The sequence below is a fragment of the Elaeis guineensis genome, chromosome 9 (genome assembly GCF_000442705.2).
Source record: "Elaeis guineensis isolate ETL-2024a chromosome 9, EG11, whole genome shotgun sequence".
Lineage (NCBI taxonomy): Eukaryota > Viridiplantae > Streptophyta > Magnoliopsida > Arecales > Arecaceae > Elaeis > Elaeis guineensis.
Window position 1 is genome coordinate 40,745,927 of NC_026001.2, and position 17,685 is coordinate 40,763,611.

Below are 17,685 nucleotides of genomic sequence, written 5' to 3' on the forward strand. Positions count from 1 at the left end.
GATGAAGAGATGGCACTCATCACCCGGAGATTCAAAAAATTTCTAAGAAAAAGGAAACAGGGGATGAGAAAGAGGCCATTCACAAAAGGGGAACAAAGCAAAGAAAAAGAGAAAGATCAACCCCTTATCTGCTACGAGTGCAAGAAGCCAGGACATTTCAAATCTGAATGTCCACAACTGAAGAAAGGTCCCAAAAAGTTTAAGAAAAAGGCAATGATGGCCACATGGAGTGCGAGTGATGACTCAAGCTCTGATGAGGAAACCTCAATCGAACAAGCCAACCTGTGCCTTATGGCACACGAAAATGAGGTAATTTCTGAAACCCCTAGTGATTTTACATTTGAAGAATTGCATGAAGCATTCTATGATTTAGTTGATGAATTAAAGAAACTAGGGATGAAAAACAAAGAGCTGAAATTGAAGAATCAATCCTTAGTAAAACAAGCTGAAAACTTTTCAATTGAAAAATCCACCTTGCTTCAAGAAAATCAAAGCTTAAAGAATAAAATTGACAAGCTGAAACCTATAGTAGATAAGTTCACCTTAAGTTCAAACAAACTGAATATGATTCTTGATAATCAAAAAGCCGTATATGATAAGGCTGGACTTGGTTATAACCCCTTGAAGAAATAAAAATTTTTGAAAAATATTTATGTAAACTCTTTAAGTAACAAGTCTACCAATATTACTTGTTTCAAATGTGGTAGAGTAGGACATAAGTCATACACTTGCCTCTTTAACAAATCTGCAAACACAACTATAAAGAAAATATGGGTTCCAAAAGGAACCATTTTGACTAACCAAAAAGGACCCAAGAAAGCTTGGGTACCTAAAACAAAAACTTGACTTTTGTTTGCAGGTGTGTCTAGCATCCCAAGAAGGAAACAGGAAATGGTATCTTGACAGTGGATGCTCGAGACACACGACTGGTGATGAATCACAATTCATCACGCTTGATGCTAAGGATGGAGGGATGGTCACCTTTGGAGATAATGGCAAAGGAAAGATCATCGGGATAGGTAACATTGGTATCACTCCCTCCAAATACATTAAAAATGTTTTGTTAGTTAAAGGTTTAAAGCATAACTTACTTAGCATTAGTCAATTTTGTGATAAAGGGTATAAAGTTATTTTTGAATCATCTGTTTGCATTGTGACTAGTCCTATTAACGATGGCACTAAATTTATTGGACATAGACATGGCAATATTTATATGGTAGATTTAAATGATTTAGCCAAAATAGACATGCAATGCCTAGTATCCTTGAATGCTAAAGTTAATGAGACTAGTTGGCTTTGGCATCGTAGACTTGCACACATTAGCATGCATTCTCTTTCAAAATTAATTAAGAAAGAATTAGTTCTTGGCTTGCCTAAACTGAATTTTGAAAAAGATAGAATTTGTGATGCATCCCAACTAGGTAAACAAACTAGAGTTTCATTTAAATCCAAAAATATTATTTCAACTTCTAGACCTTTAGAGCTTTTGCATATGGACTTATTTGGACCAACTAGAACAACTAGTCTAGGAGGAAAACGATATGGTTTTGTAATTATAGATGATTACTCTCATTTTACTTAGATTTTCTTTTTGGCACACAAAGATGAAACTTTTCATATTTTCACTAAATTTTATCGAAAAGTCACCAATGAAAAAGAATTTTCAATTCAAAATATTAGAAGTGATCATGGAACTGAATTTGAAAATCAAGACTTTGAAAATTTTTGTGATGAAAATGGAATTGGCCATAACTTCTCTGCTCCTAGGACACCCCAACAAAATGGGGTAGTTGAAAGAAAAAATAGAACTTTAGAAGAAATGGCCCGTACCATGCTTTGTGAAAGCAACCTTCCAAGATATTTTTGGGCGGAAGCAATTAACACAGCATGTTACATTTTAAATCGTGCTTTGATTAGACAAATTTTAAAGAAAACCCCCTATGAACTTTGGAAAGGAAGAAAACCAAATATTGCATATTTTTATATTTTTGGTTGCCGATGTTTTGTATTAAATAATGGTAAAGAAAGACTTGGTAAATTTGATGCAAAATCAGATGAAGCAATCTTTCTAGGTTACTCCTCCACTAGTAAAGCTTTTAGAGTTTTTAACAAAAGAACTTTAGTAGTTGAGGAGTCCATACATGTTGTTTTTGATGAATCTAACGATCTTCCTTCAAGGAAGAATGAGGGTGTTGATGATGCAGATCCTCTAATAGAAGGTATGAAGGAGATCACTCTGAAAGATTCAGCAACTCCAGAGAACGAGGAACAAGAAGACAAACAAGATGAGAGAGGTGAAGAAATTCAAGAACAACCTCAAGGTATAAATGACCTACCCAAGGAATGGAGGTATGTTCACAACCACCCTAAGGAGTTAATTATTGGTGATCCTATGCATGGGGTAAAAACTCGTTCTTCACTTAGAGATGTATTTAATCATTGTGCTTTTGTATCTCAACTTGAACCAAAAACTATTGAAGAAGCTGAAAATGATCATAATTGGATTAATGCAATACAAGAGAAACTTAATCAATTTGAAAGGAATAATGTTTGGACCTTAGTATCAAGACCTAAAAATTATTCAATAATTGGCACAAAATGGGTCTTTAGGAACAAATTAGATGAGCATGGTAATGTAATTAGAAATAAAGCAAGACTGGTTGCTAAAGGATATAATCAAGAAGAAGGAATTGATTTTGATGAAACCTTTGCACCTGTTGCTAGATTAGAAGCCATTAGACTTCTACTTGCATATGCTTGCTTTATGAAATTCAAATTATTTCAAATGGATGTTAAAAATATATTTTTAAATAGATATATTGCTGAAGAAGTATATGTAGAACAACCTCCTGGATTTGAAAATCATGCTTTTTCTAATCATATTTTTAAATTAAATAAAGCTTTATATGGATTAAAACAAGCACCTAGAGCTTGGTATGATAGGCTAAGCAAATTTTTACTAAATAATGATTTTTCAAGAGGCAATGTAGATACAACCCTCTTTATTAAAAGAAATCAAAATGATATGTTAATTATACAAATTTATGTTGATGACATAATTTTTGGGTCTACTAATGAATCTCTTTGTCAAGACTTTGCTAAGCTCATGCAGGGGGAGTTCGAGATGAGCATGATGGGAGAACTTACCATCTTCCTCGGACTCCAAATCAAACAAACAAAAGAGAGAATCTCCATCACCCAAAGCAAGTACACCAAGGAACTACTCAAAAGATTTGGAATGGAGAACTTCAAACCAATTGGCACACCCATGAGCCCCTCATGTAAGCTTGACAAGGATGATGAAGGTAAATGTGTAGACTTAAAATACTATAGAGGTATGATTGGTTCATTATTATATTTAACTGTAAGTAGGCCTGATATCATGTTTAGTGTTTGCTTATGTGCTAGATATCAATCTAATCCTAAAGAATCTCATTTGAATGCTATTAAAAGAATCCTTAGATACTTGAATGGTACTCAATCTCTAAGGTTATGGTACTCTAAGGACTCACAAATTGATTTATTAGGATATTCAGATGCTGATTTTGCTGGATGTAAATTAGATAGAAAAAGCACAAGTGGAACATGCCAATTTTTTGGAGTTAACCTAATCTCATGGTTTAGCAAGAAACAAAATTCAGTAGCGCTGTCTACGGCTGAGGCCGAATACATTGCAGCTGGAAGTTGTTGTGCTCAAATCTTGTGGATTAAGCAACAACTCGAAGACTTTGAAATCAAACTTAATGAAACACCAATAAGATGTGACAATACAAGTGCCATAAATCTATCTAAAAATCCAATTCAACACTCAAGATCTAAACATATTGAAATAAGACATCATTTTATAAGAGAACATGTTCAAAACAAAAATATAATTCTTGAATATGTTTGCACTGAAAATCAATTAGCTGATATCTTTACAAAGGCCCTTAGTGAGGATAGATTCTATGAAATTAGGAGAAATCTAGGAATTCTTGATCCATATGCCTAAATATTTCTCAAATTCCAAAGATTTGATGTCAAAAAAAAAATTCTTTGAGGTCAATTTCCATCATCTATCTTGGTCCCAAAAGCTCAAGTTTATCATTCTCAAAACTTGTCTTTGAGCAAAATTCCTTCTCCCAAAATTTCAAATTTTTCTAAAATTTATTCATATTTTTTTCTGAATTTCTGAGTTTCATGAGTCGACCCCCTTGAGTCGACCCCGTGGCAAACTTATAATTTCTGCAAACTTCCCACGGGCTCCTTCTTTTTATTTGGGATCTTGTTCGTGAGCCGACTCATCTCTTCATCTTCCTCCCTCCAAAAACTGACATCTCCATTCCCATTCTCTCCAAAACCAAGGATCTAGCTTAAGGTTCTTCTCCCTTCTCCTCTCCACCATAAATCGCCACCTAGGAAAGGGGATTTTCGTGCTTTTTCCCTTTGATTGAAATGGTTGGAGCGTGCCCTAGCACTCCACCGTTCTTCTCAAATCCGCCTCTTCTCCCCACCAAAATCCCTCTCCATTCTTTTGTAATCCTTCTTCCACTCATCCACTTGATCCTCCAAGTCTCTCTGCCTGCTACTGTGGTGAGAATGGCTCCGAAGATGAAGCTCCCACAAAGAAGAAAGTCGGTCCGTGAGCTAGAAGAAAATGTCCAGAGAAAAAGGCAAGCTGCTCAGTCCTCCACTGCTCCCACTCTGGCTTCTGTGTCAGCTCAAGGTCCTTCTCAATCATCCCTAAGCCCCAATAAGAACCCTCTATCTGATAGGAAAGTTGAAACCGATAAAAATGTGGATTTTCGGTTCTTTGAAAAAGAGGGTTTTACATTTGGAACAAAAATTAAGAACCAGGGATGGGGTTTCTACTGCTCCCTTAAGGAAGTCACTTTTGTAGACCTAGTCAGAGAATTCTATCAGAATCTACATTATGGGAATGGGTCAGTGACTTCAACAATCAAGGGTGTTGATATTTGTTTGGATCCTAGTATTTTGGGAGAAATACTACATTTGCCCAGTGAGGGTTACTCTTATATGGAACTCCCAGTAAAGGAAGAGGGGATCAGTGTTATTCTAGGGGGAACCTACATAGGGAGTTTGAATAAATTGGAAGCAAAGATTTTGTCTATTGAGATGAGGATCCTACATCAGTTGGTGACGAAGCTCTTCTTCCCTAGGAGTGGTAGGCATGATCTACTTTCCAGCAGAGACATTTGTATTATATTTCATGTTATCACTCAAACCCCCCTGAACCTCCCTGCACTAATGATAGAGGCCATGAGAGAGACATTGAACAGATCTAAGGCACATTTGCCTTTTGGTATGGCCCTTACTCGAGTTTTTAGGAGATTTGGAGTTAGCTTTGAGGGAGAGGCATCTGCTAAGCTTTCTTATGTAGACACCTTCAACCAACACACCCTGCACCGTATGGGTTTTACAAAGACTGATGGTGGTTGGATCAAGGGTTCTGAGGAGAGAGCTGAGGACAGAGTAGAAGATAGAGCTGAAGAAGAAGGTCCATCATCTCCTATCCATGACTTCAGGGCAGCTTCACCAGATATCCAGTTTATTCCAGATCTAGAGGCTGGCCCTTCAGAGTTCACCAGGAGGCCCACACTAGTACATCAGCCTGAGAGCAGTGCACCTTCTTCAGAGTTCAGACTGGCTGATGATCAGATCGAGCAGATTTCTCAGCGTGTGGCTTCCTTGCTTTCTCGACAGTGGAGTACTTCTACATTTACACCAGGGTCCACTTCATTAGATTCATCTGATCAGACCTTGATTCTCCATATCTCCACTGTATTTCAGTTAATCTCAGATCAGTCTATTCGGATTCAGCAGCTCGAGGACAGCATTTGGAGACTGACTGGGAGAGTTCTTGACTTGCAGGGGCAAGTCTTAGCTTTGGCCCATCCTCAGCCACAGGAGAGCTCTATTGAGGTCATAGACCTTACTGCAGAGGCTGGCAGGCTTAGAGGTGCATTGGAGGGTGGTTATGAGTTATTGAGGAGAGAGATCAGAGGCTCGAGTGAGCATGCATCTACTCAGTTCACTACTTTGCTTCAGTCTGTTTCGAGAGCACTGAACGTTCTTGATTCCATTAGACTCACTCTTTCAGTCCAGTCTTTGGCCTCTCAACGTTCTCAGCCTCCTAGTTCATCTCGCTCACCTGCTCGTGCCAGCACCTCCACTCGTGGCAGGGGCAGACGGGGTAGAGGACGTGCTCTAGGTCGAGATCCATCATCTCCTCACCCTATCTCTGATGACTCCGATCCATCTAGTCATGAGCTTTACTAGATCCTAGGTGTTAGTCTCTTGTTCTTTCTAGGATCTGTATTTTGGGGCCATGTAATGACATTAGCTAGTTGACTTTTATGTTATGGAATTTGTATTGAAACAATTATGGTTTTAATCATCTTTTGCTTATATATCTACTCTTTGTAATGATGTCAATCATCTTTTGGTTATATATCTTCTCTTTGTTGATGATTGCTGTTAATAATTGCAGTATTGAGGGGGAGCAAACATCAATGATTAGCACTAAAAGTATTAAAGGGAAAATGTATTCAAAAAAGAGGGGGAGTTAACCATGTTTGATGATGTCAAAAAGGGGGAGAAATTAAAGAAAAAGCAACCAATCAAAAGCAAAACTATAAATTATGAGAAATTAAAAGCCAAAATTATACATTATTTGAGAAATATAATAAATGAATTGGAGAATTTAAAGAACAATATTAAAAGTAAAATTATTACATAACTTAAAAATACAATGAGTAAATTGCTTCTTTAAATATGCTCTGATTTGCTTTAAAAATTTAAATATGCTCTGATAAGCTTTAAAATCCTTACTTGCTCTGATACATCTTAAGAAATTTAACTTGCTCTGATACATCTTAAAATTCTTAACTTGCTCTGATGCATTGTAAAATTCTTACTTGCTCTGATACATCTTAAATTTAAAATGCTCTGATACACTTTTCAAATTAACTCTTAGACATGCATTGGCACACCTAATTATTTTTGCTCTGATACTAAAACTAAAATCAAATGAGAATGAGCAAATTTTCAAGATACAGCTTGCTCTGATAACAAAAACAAATTTTCTGCTCTAACACCAACTTCACATAATTCAATGAGCAAATTTTCAAATCTTTAAGCAAATGGGCAAACTATTTATGCATATGACCATTTGTATCACATGCCAAAAGAATCAATACTCCTTTCAAGCATATGCACCTATAATGCATCCTTTTGAAATTCATGATTCACATAAATGCTTTTGTTCAAGTGTTTTGTCATCATCAAAAAGGGGGAGATTGTTGCTCCTAGATTGATTTTGATGATTACAAAGCAGATTGAAGGGATACCAATACTTTTATTTGAAAAAGTCTTTGTGCTCTTCAGGGTCAAAATCATAATTTTACCAAAACCCTGATTTAATAGTATCATTTGGTAGAGCAAAAGATTTGTGATCTATTGGTGAAAATTTCATTATTTTTGGACTTGTATTTTTGAAGTTATGCATGTTTGAAATCCATGAGTCGACTCATGAGTCAGCTCATGGCACAATGAGCAGCTTGGCATGCTGAATTTTAGCTTGGCACGCTGGATTTTTGGCTTGGCACGGCCTGTGAGTCGACTCATGAGTCGACCCACAAGGCATGAGTCGACTTCTGTAGTTTTAGTCCAAAATTTTCAGAAACCCATTTTCTGGTCGTTGCAATAGAGGTCGACTCATGAGTCGATCCCTGAGGCATGAGTCGACTCATGAGTCGACCCCTGCGACGGGATTTGTCCGCAACGGCTAGTTTTTAACCCATTTTAGGTGCTTTTAATGCTCATTTAATGTGCTCTAACGGCTCTTTTTTTGCCTAGAATATTTTTCTCTATTTCTTAAAGCTATAAAAGGTTTCAAAATGTGGAAAACAAGCAAGAGATTGAAAGAGATTTGCAAGACATTAAGAAGAGAAAGAAAGAGATTTGAAGAGCATTCAAGAGCATTCAAAAAAGAGGGTTTCTCAAGCCTACTTTTTAGCCCTAATCAAGAGCTCATTTAAAGCCTTCAAGAAGCCAACAATCAAAGCTCACCAACTCCTCAAGCTCTCAATCAATTCCCATCCAACTTTAAGGAAATCCAAAAAGGGGCTTCTTCACTTGAGTAAAGTGTATTTAAAGTTATATTCGCTCATTAAAGGAGCTTTTCTTGTACTTATTTGTGCTATAAACTGTTTTACTCTTTGTGAGTGATTGTTTTTATTTTGGAGGGGTTCCAAAATAAGGGAAGGTTGATCCGAACCTAGAATCGGAGTGTATTGGGTTGGCTTGTACCCGGAAAACAAGTGGACTAGCTTGAGACAGCTAGTGTCGGAGTTTCCGACGTTTGTATTCGGGTTGAATACAAGTTTAGTGGATTGAAATTCTCAAGTAGGATCTTGAGGAGTGGATGTAGGTGCAAGGTTGGCACCGAACCACTATAAATGCTTGTGTTTGTGGTGTGCATAATTGTTTCTCTTTAACTCTTCATTATTTCCTTGCATTCTTGCTTTAGGCAATTAATCTTGAACTAAGGTTATTCTCCTCATTCATTTAGCTATCGACAAACATCTTTCATAAGTCATTAGTTAAGTTTAAAATTTTTATAAACCCAATTCACCCCCCCTCTTGGGTTGCATAGCTGGGCAACACCTACAATGCCAAATGTAAGCATCTGAGACATCATCTATCCTAAAATATTTTTTCGATGTGTACATTACACTAGACTGTGATACAACATAAATTCTATTATTCAATTATCCATGCATTACAGTAACATCATTCAGAATGATATCACAAAAAAAAAAATTTATGGAAATTTTATAATTTTTTTTGAAAAAAAGCCTATAGAAATTATATTCAATAAGAAATTAGGTTAAAAATGATAATCACTAAGAACAATGATATGAGAATTGAATATAAGTTTGATAATGTTTAAAGCTAGAACTGGAATTGATCTTCCATCTTCAATATTTAGGAATCTCTCACTGTATTCATATCTCCTACTGATCTGAAGTCTATGTAATGAATTGCAAATGTTAATAGGACTACCAATATCTAATATCCAGATCATTGCATCACATATAGAGAAATTGCAAGGTGTTATCATGTAATTATCTTACCTAGCAATCGATTGCTTCTTTCTCTTTGGCCTGTTTGGGTTAAGGGAAGCTATGTATTGAGGATAGTTTCTCTTCCAATGACTCTGCTTCTTACAGTAGAAGCACTCTGTCTGACTCTAATCAGACTTGAAATTCTTGGTCAGACCCTGAGCACTTGGCATCCTTTTTTTTTCTTTCTTCTTTTCTTTCTTAAAAGGATGATGCATGCCCTAAGAAGATCCTCCCATTATGTCTCTTTGTAGAGCTGGTGATCCTTCTCAAAAGTCTGCAACAACTCCAATAGAACGTGATAGTTCACTATGTCAAAAAATATGTCCTAAAGTCAATCATCTAGGTTGTAGATGATTGTGCTCCATGTTGGAAAATATGTCCCAAAAGCCAATCATCAACCTGTTGACGGTTGAGCAACCTTGTATTATAATTGATTTATTAATAAATAAAATATATTTTTGATATTTTCATCATAAGTTTTCATCTTCTAATGAACTCCGTTGTTATGATGAAGTCCTTAGGACTATTTAGGTTCGATAAAGAGAGGATTTATCGATTAGTCCTTAAAACTATTCATGACCAAATGATAGACTGTTCATAAGGACGACAGCTTCTATCGAGCATAGATCACTGTAGGCCATATGGGTTGGTTGTCCTCTTAACCAAGGAGTATGAAGATACTGGTATGGCATACAGGTGAGATATAAGGGTACATCATCATTGAACTGACCAACTCCAGAGTATTCTGCTATCGAGAATGTCTCTGATGGGATATAGGTATAAGTGTCCCTTAAACCTGAGATCACCTCAGTGACTTGCAAGCAACTTGTCACGCCGCCGATCCAAGATTGTGAATCGAGGGTCGCGGCAACCGCCGCATACTCATGAAGAACTCTCTCCATAAGCATGCAAGGCATCTCATCACGATATCAATGCATCACAACGGAATAAATTCAAATAATTATTATTCAACTGTAATTCAAGTAATTAAATCAAATGTCTTACATCCAATAAAATTTTACTAAAAATAAAATAATAGATCTAAGTTTATTGAAGTTGACAATGCTAAATCTCGCCTCTAAAAGCTCTGTCCCAATATTTCTTCCCACGCTCGAATTTAATTGTCTGAATCTGAAAAATAGAAAGAAAGGTAATGAGCTAGACAGCCCAGTAAGTAATAAATATCTCAACTAGATAATTCAGATATTATATAATTTTCAAGAATAATGTTGCAAATAAACATAAGAGTATATTTCATGCTGATTTAATATAAATCAAATATTTTTAAATATTCATATATAATATAATCATAAATCCGATTCGATTTAAAAATACTCGTAACTCAACAGCCTTGACTATGACCAACGTTTAACCCCCATTGGCGGGGTCCACAGAATACCAGCACACAACCCCCACTGGCAGGGTCCACAAATACCAGTGCACAACCTCCACTGGCAGGGTCCACAAACACCAGCGCACAACCCCCACTGGCAGGGTCCACTGAGTACCAACGTATAATCCCCATTGGCGGGGCCCACTGAAACATGTTAGGCTGAGAGCATAAATTCGATCTGTATCAAAATACTTTGTACCATAATATATATCATAATTTTTCATTGAACATGTGTATAAATCGACATACCATAATATTTCAAAAGTACTATTCTTTCAAAACATAATTTCATAAATCATACATAATTTCAGAGAATAATTATTTATTTTCAGAATAAATATGAAATATCTCGAGAAGATGATTCATTACTTACCTTTCACGGAGCACTGAATGAACAGATCGACTAACTTCTAGGAGACTCTTCCGTGCCTATTATCCAAAATTATATTTTTTATATTAATTTTAATTCAAAATTAAATCTAACAAATCCCAAAATCAAAACCTCACTTAAAATCAGACTCTTCACTAAACTCGATCAAAATCATCAGATGAAGCCTTCCACTATGCTAATCCTAGAGGAATAACTTTAGAGAGAGAGAAATCCATCAAGAGAGAGAAATAATCTAGAGAGAGAAAATTTTAGAGAGAGAAAGTAGAGAGAGAAAGTCCAATTCTAGAGAGAGAAAGTCAGGGTTCAGACTGAAAGAAGAGAGAAAGAGAGAGAAACTCTCTCTCTCATCATTTTTTTTATTATTATTATTTTATTTATTTATATATATATATTTATTTATTTTATTTTTTTCTTTTCTTTTCTTTTCTTTTCTTTTTCATCTTTTTCTTCTTTTTTCTTTCCTTTTCTTTTTCTTTTTTTCTTCTTTTTCTTTTCTTTTCTTTTCTTTTTCTCTTTTTCTTCTTCTTTCTCTTTTCTTTTTTTTTCTTGGGCTTCTTCCAGGTCGAACAGGGGACCGGCGGTCCCCTCCTTGTGCCGAGTCATTCAGGCCACGGCCGCCGCGGCGGAGGCCGACGATAGAGGGGGGCCACTCCCCCGGTCACGGAGGAGCATGGCCGGCGATCGATTGCGATCGCCGGCATCGAAAAATTCACGGGAAAAAGAGACCAAAACAGAGGTCCCTTTTTTCGACCGAAAATCGACGACTCTCGTCGCCAGCAGCCGCGCACAAGGGCACGGGAGGAAGGGGAAGGAAGAGGGGAAGAAGAGGAAGACACACCTCGACCTCCGGTGACCCCACCGACGGGCAATCTGGTGAAAACGAAGCAAGGATCCGCGGCTCTAATTCGAGAAAGTCGAAGAGGAAAAGAGGAGAAAAGGGTCGTTGATCGGCTTCAAGGGAGGGAAAGGTCCTTTTATAGAGAACCCTAGGACTCCGAGAGGTCCTAGGATTCTGATCTCGCCTGGGTCTCACCGGAGAAGAAGACTCCTATCGGGAGTCTTCTTCCCGATTTTGATTCCTCTGTTTTTTTTTTTTTTGGGCTTGGGTCTGCTGGATTGGGCTTGGTTGGGCTAGGTTTTGGGCTATGACATTCTTCACCCCTAAAAAGAAATTTCATCCTCAAAATTTTTCATACCTGTCACCATTGTATTGGAAGCCTGTGGATTCTGTTGAGTAAGCGCATAAACTCTTCCCTGAGTTTTAAAAATCTGTCCACCACCCTTATGTTGTCCTTCATAAGTTCTTTGGCCAACTTGATTTTCAGTATTTAGCGGGCAGCTAGCAATTTTATGATCCATCTGACCACATTTGAAACAAGCACCTGTATTCCAATAGCAATCCTTGTCTGCATGATTTTTGCCACATCTGGAGCACGGCTCACCATCAATCTATTGAGTCTTATTGTCTACTGCTCCCTTAGCTGATCTTTTGATGTTTTTATTATTCTGCCCTTGTGTATCATTTGATTTTGCTCTCTTTCTTTGCTTTCTTTCCTTTCTATGCGTTCTTCATTGACTTCTCTTTTAATTATCAGTGCTTTGTTTACCACATCTGCATAAGTTGTCAATTCATATGGAATCACTTATTTTTGAATCTCAGTTCTCAGTCCCATCTCAAACTTGTGAACACGTTCTTGCTCACCATCCACTAATCTCGGAGCAAATTTTGCTAATTCTGTAAATTTTGCTTCATATTCAGTCACACTCATACCTTTTTGCTTCAAATAAATAAACTGTTACTCTTTCTAAATCTTTATACTCCGAGGAAAATACTGATCATAGAATGTAATCCGAAATCTTTCCCAGGTAAGTATTTCGTCGTCTTGTTCATGCTTGCGCTGTAGTCGCTGACACCAGTTGTATGCTTCTCCTTGTAGTAAATAAGCTGCATATCGAATCTTTTTTTCATCATGACACTCTTGGACAGCGAAGGCCTTCTCCATCTCCATTATCCAGTTATCAGCCTCCAGAGGTTCAGTAGTCCCCTTGAAAGCTGGAGGAGCAAGCTTTTTAAATTCTAAAATGTTGTTCCGTTGTACTGGTTGCTCTCCATGTTGTGGTGGTGGATGCTGATGTTGTTGTGTATCTCGTTGTATCTGCTGTTGTTCAAGCATTTGCTGCTGTATTTGTTGTTGTGCTTGTACCATCCTAATTAGGGTCTGCATTAACTGAGCCATATCTGGTTCCTGACGTGCTCTCGAAGCACTCCCATTAGGATCTACGACTCCCTCCTCCTGAAGGGTGCCACTGGTCAGATGGGGAGTGCTACCATCCCGTGGTTGTGATGTCTCTCTTGCAATTCCTTGAGTAGTTCTTGTCATTCTACGGAGAGGCATGGTAACCATATAGTAGTAAAATCTTATTAGATTCATTTATCTATTTGTTAGGATAGATTTATTATGATGCTCATACTTTAACATCCCAATATTTCTAATGTTTACCCATCTACACTCATACTATGTCAAATTCTATGTGTCATAATTTATCCACTTATGCTCTGATACCATATTAATTGTCACGCCCCCGACCCGATATTATGAATCGAAGGTCGCGGCAACTGCCGCATACTCATGAAGAACTCTCTCCATAAGCATGCAAGGCATCTCATCACGATATCAATGCATCACAGTGGAATAAATTCAAATAATTATTATTCAACTGTAATTCAAGTAATTAAATCAAATGTCTTACATCCAATAAAATTTTACTAAAAATAAAATAATAGATCTAAGTTTATTGAAGTTGACAATGCTAAATCTCACCTCTAAAAGCTCTGTCCCAATATTTCTTCCCATGCTCGAATTTAATTGTCTGAATCTGAAAAATAGAAAGAAAGGTAATGAGCTAGAAAGCCCAGTAAGTAACAAATATCTCAACTAGATAATTCAGATATTATATAATTTTCAAGAATAATGTTGCAAATAAACATAAGAGTATATTTCATGCTGATTTAATACAAATAAATATTTTCAAATATTCACATATAATATAATCATAAATCCGATTCGATTTAAAAACACTCGTAACTCAATAGCCTTGACTATGACCAACGTTTAACCCCCATTGCGGGGTCCACAGAATACCAGCGCACAACCCCCACTGCAGGGTCCACAAATACTAGCACACAACCCCCACTGGCAGGGTCCACAAACACCAGCGCAAACCCCCACTGGCAGGGTCCACTGAGTACCAACGTATAATCCCATTGGTGGGGCCCACTGAAACATGTTAGGCTGAGAGCATAAATTCGATTTGTATCAAAATACTTTGTACCATAATATATATCATAATTTTTCATTGAACATGTACATAAATCGACATACCATAATATTTAAAAGCACTATTCTTTCAAACATAATTTTATAAATATACATAATTTTAGAGAATAATTATTTATTTTTAGAATAAATATGAAATATCTCGAGAAGATGATTCATTACTTACCTTTCACGGAGCACTGAATGAACAGATCGACTAACTTCTAGGAGATTTTTTCGTGCCTATTATCCAAAATTATATTTTTTATATTAATTTTAATTCAAAATTAAATCTAACAAATTCCAAAATCAAAATCTCACTTAAAATCAGACTCTTTCCTAAACTCGATCAAAATCATCAGATGAAGCCTTCCACTATGCTAATCCTAGAGGAATAACTTTAGAGAGAGAGAAATCCATCAAGAGAGAGAAACAATCTAGAGAGAGAAAATTTTAGAGATAGAAAGTAGAGAGAGAAAGTCCAATTTTAGAGAGAGAAAGTCAGGGTTCAGACTGAAAGAAGAGAGAGAAGAGAGAGAAACTCTCTCTCTCTCATCATTTTTTTTGTTATTATTATTATTATTTATTTATTTATTTATTTATATATATATATATAAATATAATATATATATATTTATTTATTTTTTTTTTTTTTTCTTTTCTTTTCTTTTCTTTTCTTTTTCTTCTTTTTTTCTTTCCTTTCTTTTTCTCTTTTTTCTTCTTTTTCTTTTCTTTTCTTTTCTTTTTCTCTTTTTCTTATTCTTTCTCTTTTCTTTTTTTTTTTCTTGGGCTTCTTCCAGGCCGAACAGGGACTGGCGGTCCCCTCCTTGTGTCGGGCTGTTCAGGCCACAGCCGTCGTGGCGGAGGCCGGCGGCAGAGGGGGGCCACTCCCCCGGTCACGGAGGAGCAATCGATCGCCGGCGTCGGAAAATTCATGGGAAAAAGAGACCAAAACAGAGGTCCCTTTTTCCTACCGAAAATCGGCGACTCTCGTCGTGGCAGCCGCGTACAAGGGCACGGGAGGAAGGGGAAGGAAGAGGGGAAGAAGAGGAAGACTCACCTCGACCTCCGGTGACCCCACCGGCGGGCAATCATGGTGAAAAGAAGCAAGGATCCCGGCTCTAATTCCGAAAAATCGAAGAGGAAAAGAGGGGAAAGGGCCGATGATCGGCTTCAAGGGAGGGAAAGGTCCTTTTATAGAGAACCCTAGGACTCCGAGAGGTCCTAGGATTCGATCTCGCCCGGGTCTCGCCGGAGAAGAAGACTCCTATCGGGAGTCTTCTTCCCAGTTTTGATTCCTCTATTTTTTTTTTTTTGGGCTTGGGTCTGCTGGATTGGGCTTGGTGGTTGGGCTAGGTTTTAGGCTATGACACAACTCATTGTGCTTTGGTATTGGACTAACTGAATTTTTAATTCAGTGATGGAAGGCTTCTGGCATAGTCAAGTACTTGCAAAGTCGGAGTGTGATCAAGATGGGATTGACCACTCCAAGAGTTGGAGAAGAATGAGTCACTGTATTTCAATTTAGCAAAACTTTGGTCAGGATAATTCATCAGATGGATTTGATATTTTGAAATACAATATGGACAACCTGATCAGAGTTGACAGTTGAACTTTGAGATGTCCTATGAGCATTTTGGTCAAGGAGATGAATTATATGAAAACTATATCCGCATGGGTTCTAAGGATGTTGTTCTACATATTCGACCTATCCGACCGTCAGGTACCATTGCTAGATGATCACTTCGATTGGTACAAAAATTTATTCTTATACTATCAACTTAGATTTAGACCTATGAGATCACATACATTAGAGTTCATGATCTGATCAGATGGTTGATCAACAATTAAGAATTATTCTAGGGTTAAATGATCAATACGATTGACAGTTAACCTAATGCAAGTGTTGCAGGAGGATCGATTAGCAATTTGATTGCTAGTTGACTTAATTTGATTAAGCCAATGGACTGAGATTAAGTCTAATTGAATATAATTTAATTAGATTTAATTTAGATTTAATTGGATGAAGTTTAATTGATTTATTGGATAAGCCAAGCACAAGGAAAAACTAGTCTTAGTTCAATTAGGACTTGGGTCAACCTAATTTCTAATTCGATTAAAAAATTAAATCAAATTTAAATTTAATTTAATTTGATTAAATTAGATTTTTAATTAGATTAAGACCTATTTTAATTGGGTTGATTTGGTTTTGGTTTGATTTGGTTTGAGAAATCAAATTTGAACAAGTCATAGATTGAATCCTAGTAAGACTAGGATTCCACCTTGCGCCACCTTAGCCCCCCATGCCCACTCTCTCTTATTTTGTGTGACAAAACCTTCTCTCCTAGGCCTTCACGCATGCCCAAAGTTTTTCACTTTTTCTCTCTTACATGGAATATGGTTGTGGACCAAGTCAAAGTAGAAATTAGTTTGGATTTCAAATTCTATGAGATAAAATTTTAGGAAACCAAAACTCTTTCCTTATGGCACTGATTTTATCCAAATTTTTTTTGAGATTTTTGTAGCTTTTATGGCATATATTGTGTGTCTTTTACTATTGATCCATGGTAGAAAAAGAAGGAGGGGGCACCCAAGAGTTGGGCACCCCTTGTCTTGCCCTGTTTGGATTTTCCTTGACTAGGTATTTGACCTAGATAAGAATTCTTCATATCACTTTATTTAAGATGAATTTATTCTTGATATTTTCAAGGATTATATAGATTGAGATACCTTTGGAGTGTATGAAAATCAAAGAGAAAGAGTGTTGGGGCATGGAGATATAATAGACACAAAACTAAGTATCTGGGTTAGAGCAAAGAGAAGAAGAAGAGGGTCTTCTTCTAGGGTTGCTAAGTTCACCTCTTTCCTTCCTCCATCTATGAGTTTTCTGAGAGTGTCTCACATATAAAACTTTTTCTCCTACTTTTCATCTTTAGAAGAGTTTAAATCAAGAAGAAAGAGGTATCTAATTGACCATCGAAAAAGGATCAGCATAGTACTAGCATACTGTGCTGATATCCTGGACCAGGACTTCTAATCGTGATTCGTGGACTCATATGGATGACTCTTAGAGGTCGGACATGTGTGCAGCTTGTAACATCATCCTCAAGCTTGGATCAGCAAAGTTAGAATATCTAACTTGTAAGGTAATAGATTTGATCTATTATATTTTACATACATTAGATGTAGTATAGAAATATTTGATATGATCAACATGTAGTTCTTGCTCTTTATATTTTAATTTTTATTTAATATCATATAATAATTATATAATAAAATATTAAATTAAAAATTTTTTAATTTTATAAGATAAATTTTAATTTATTTTAGTCTTTCACTGTCTGATCTGAAAAAAGTTTCAAGATCTAACCCTAAACTCTAGATCTGGTTCCTTCAATTGGTCTCAGAGCCTAGGTTATTTATTATATGATTATTTATACATGCTTAGATTATTTC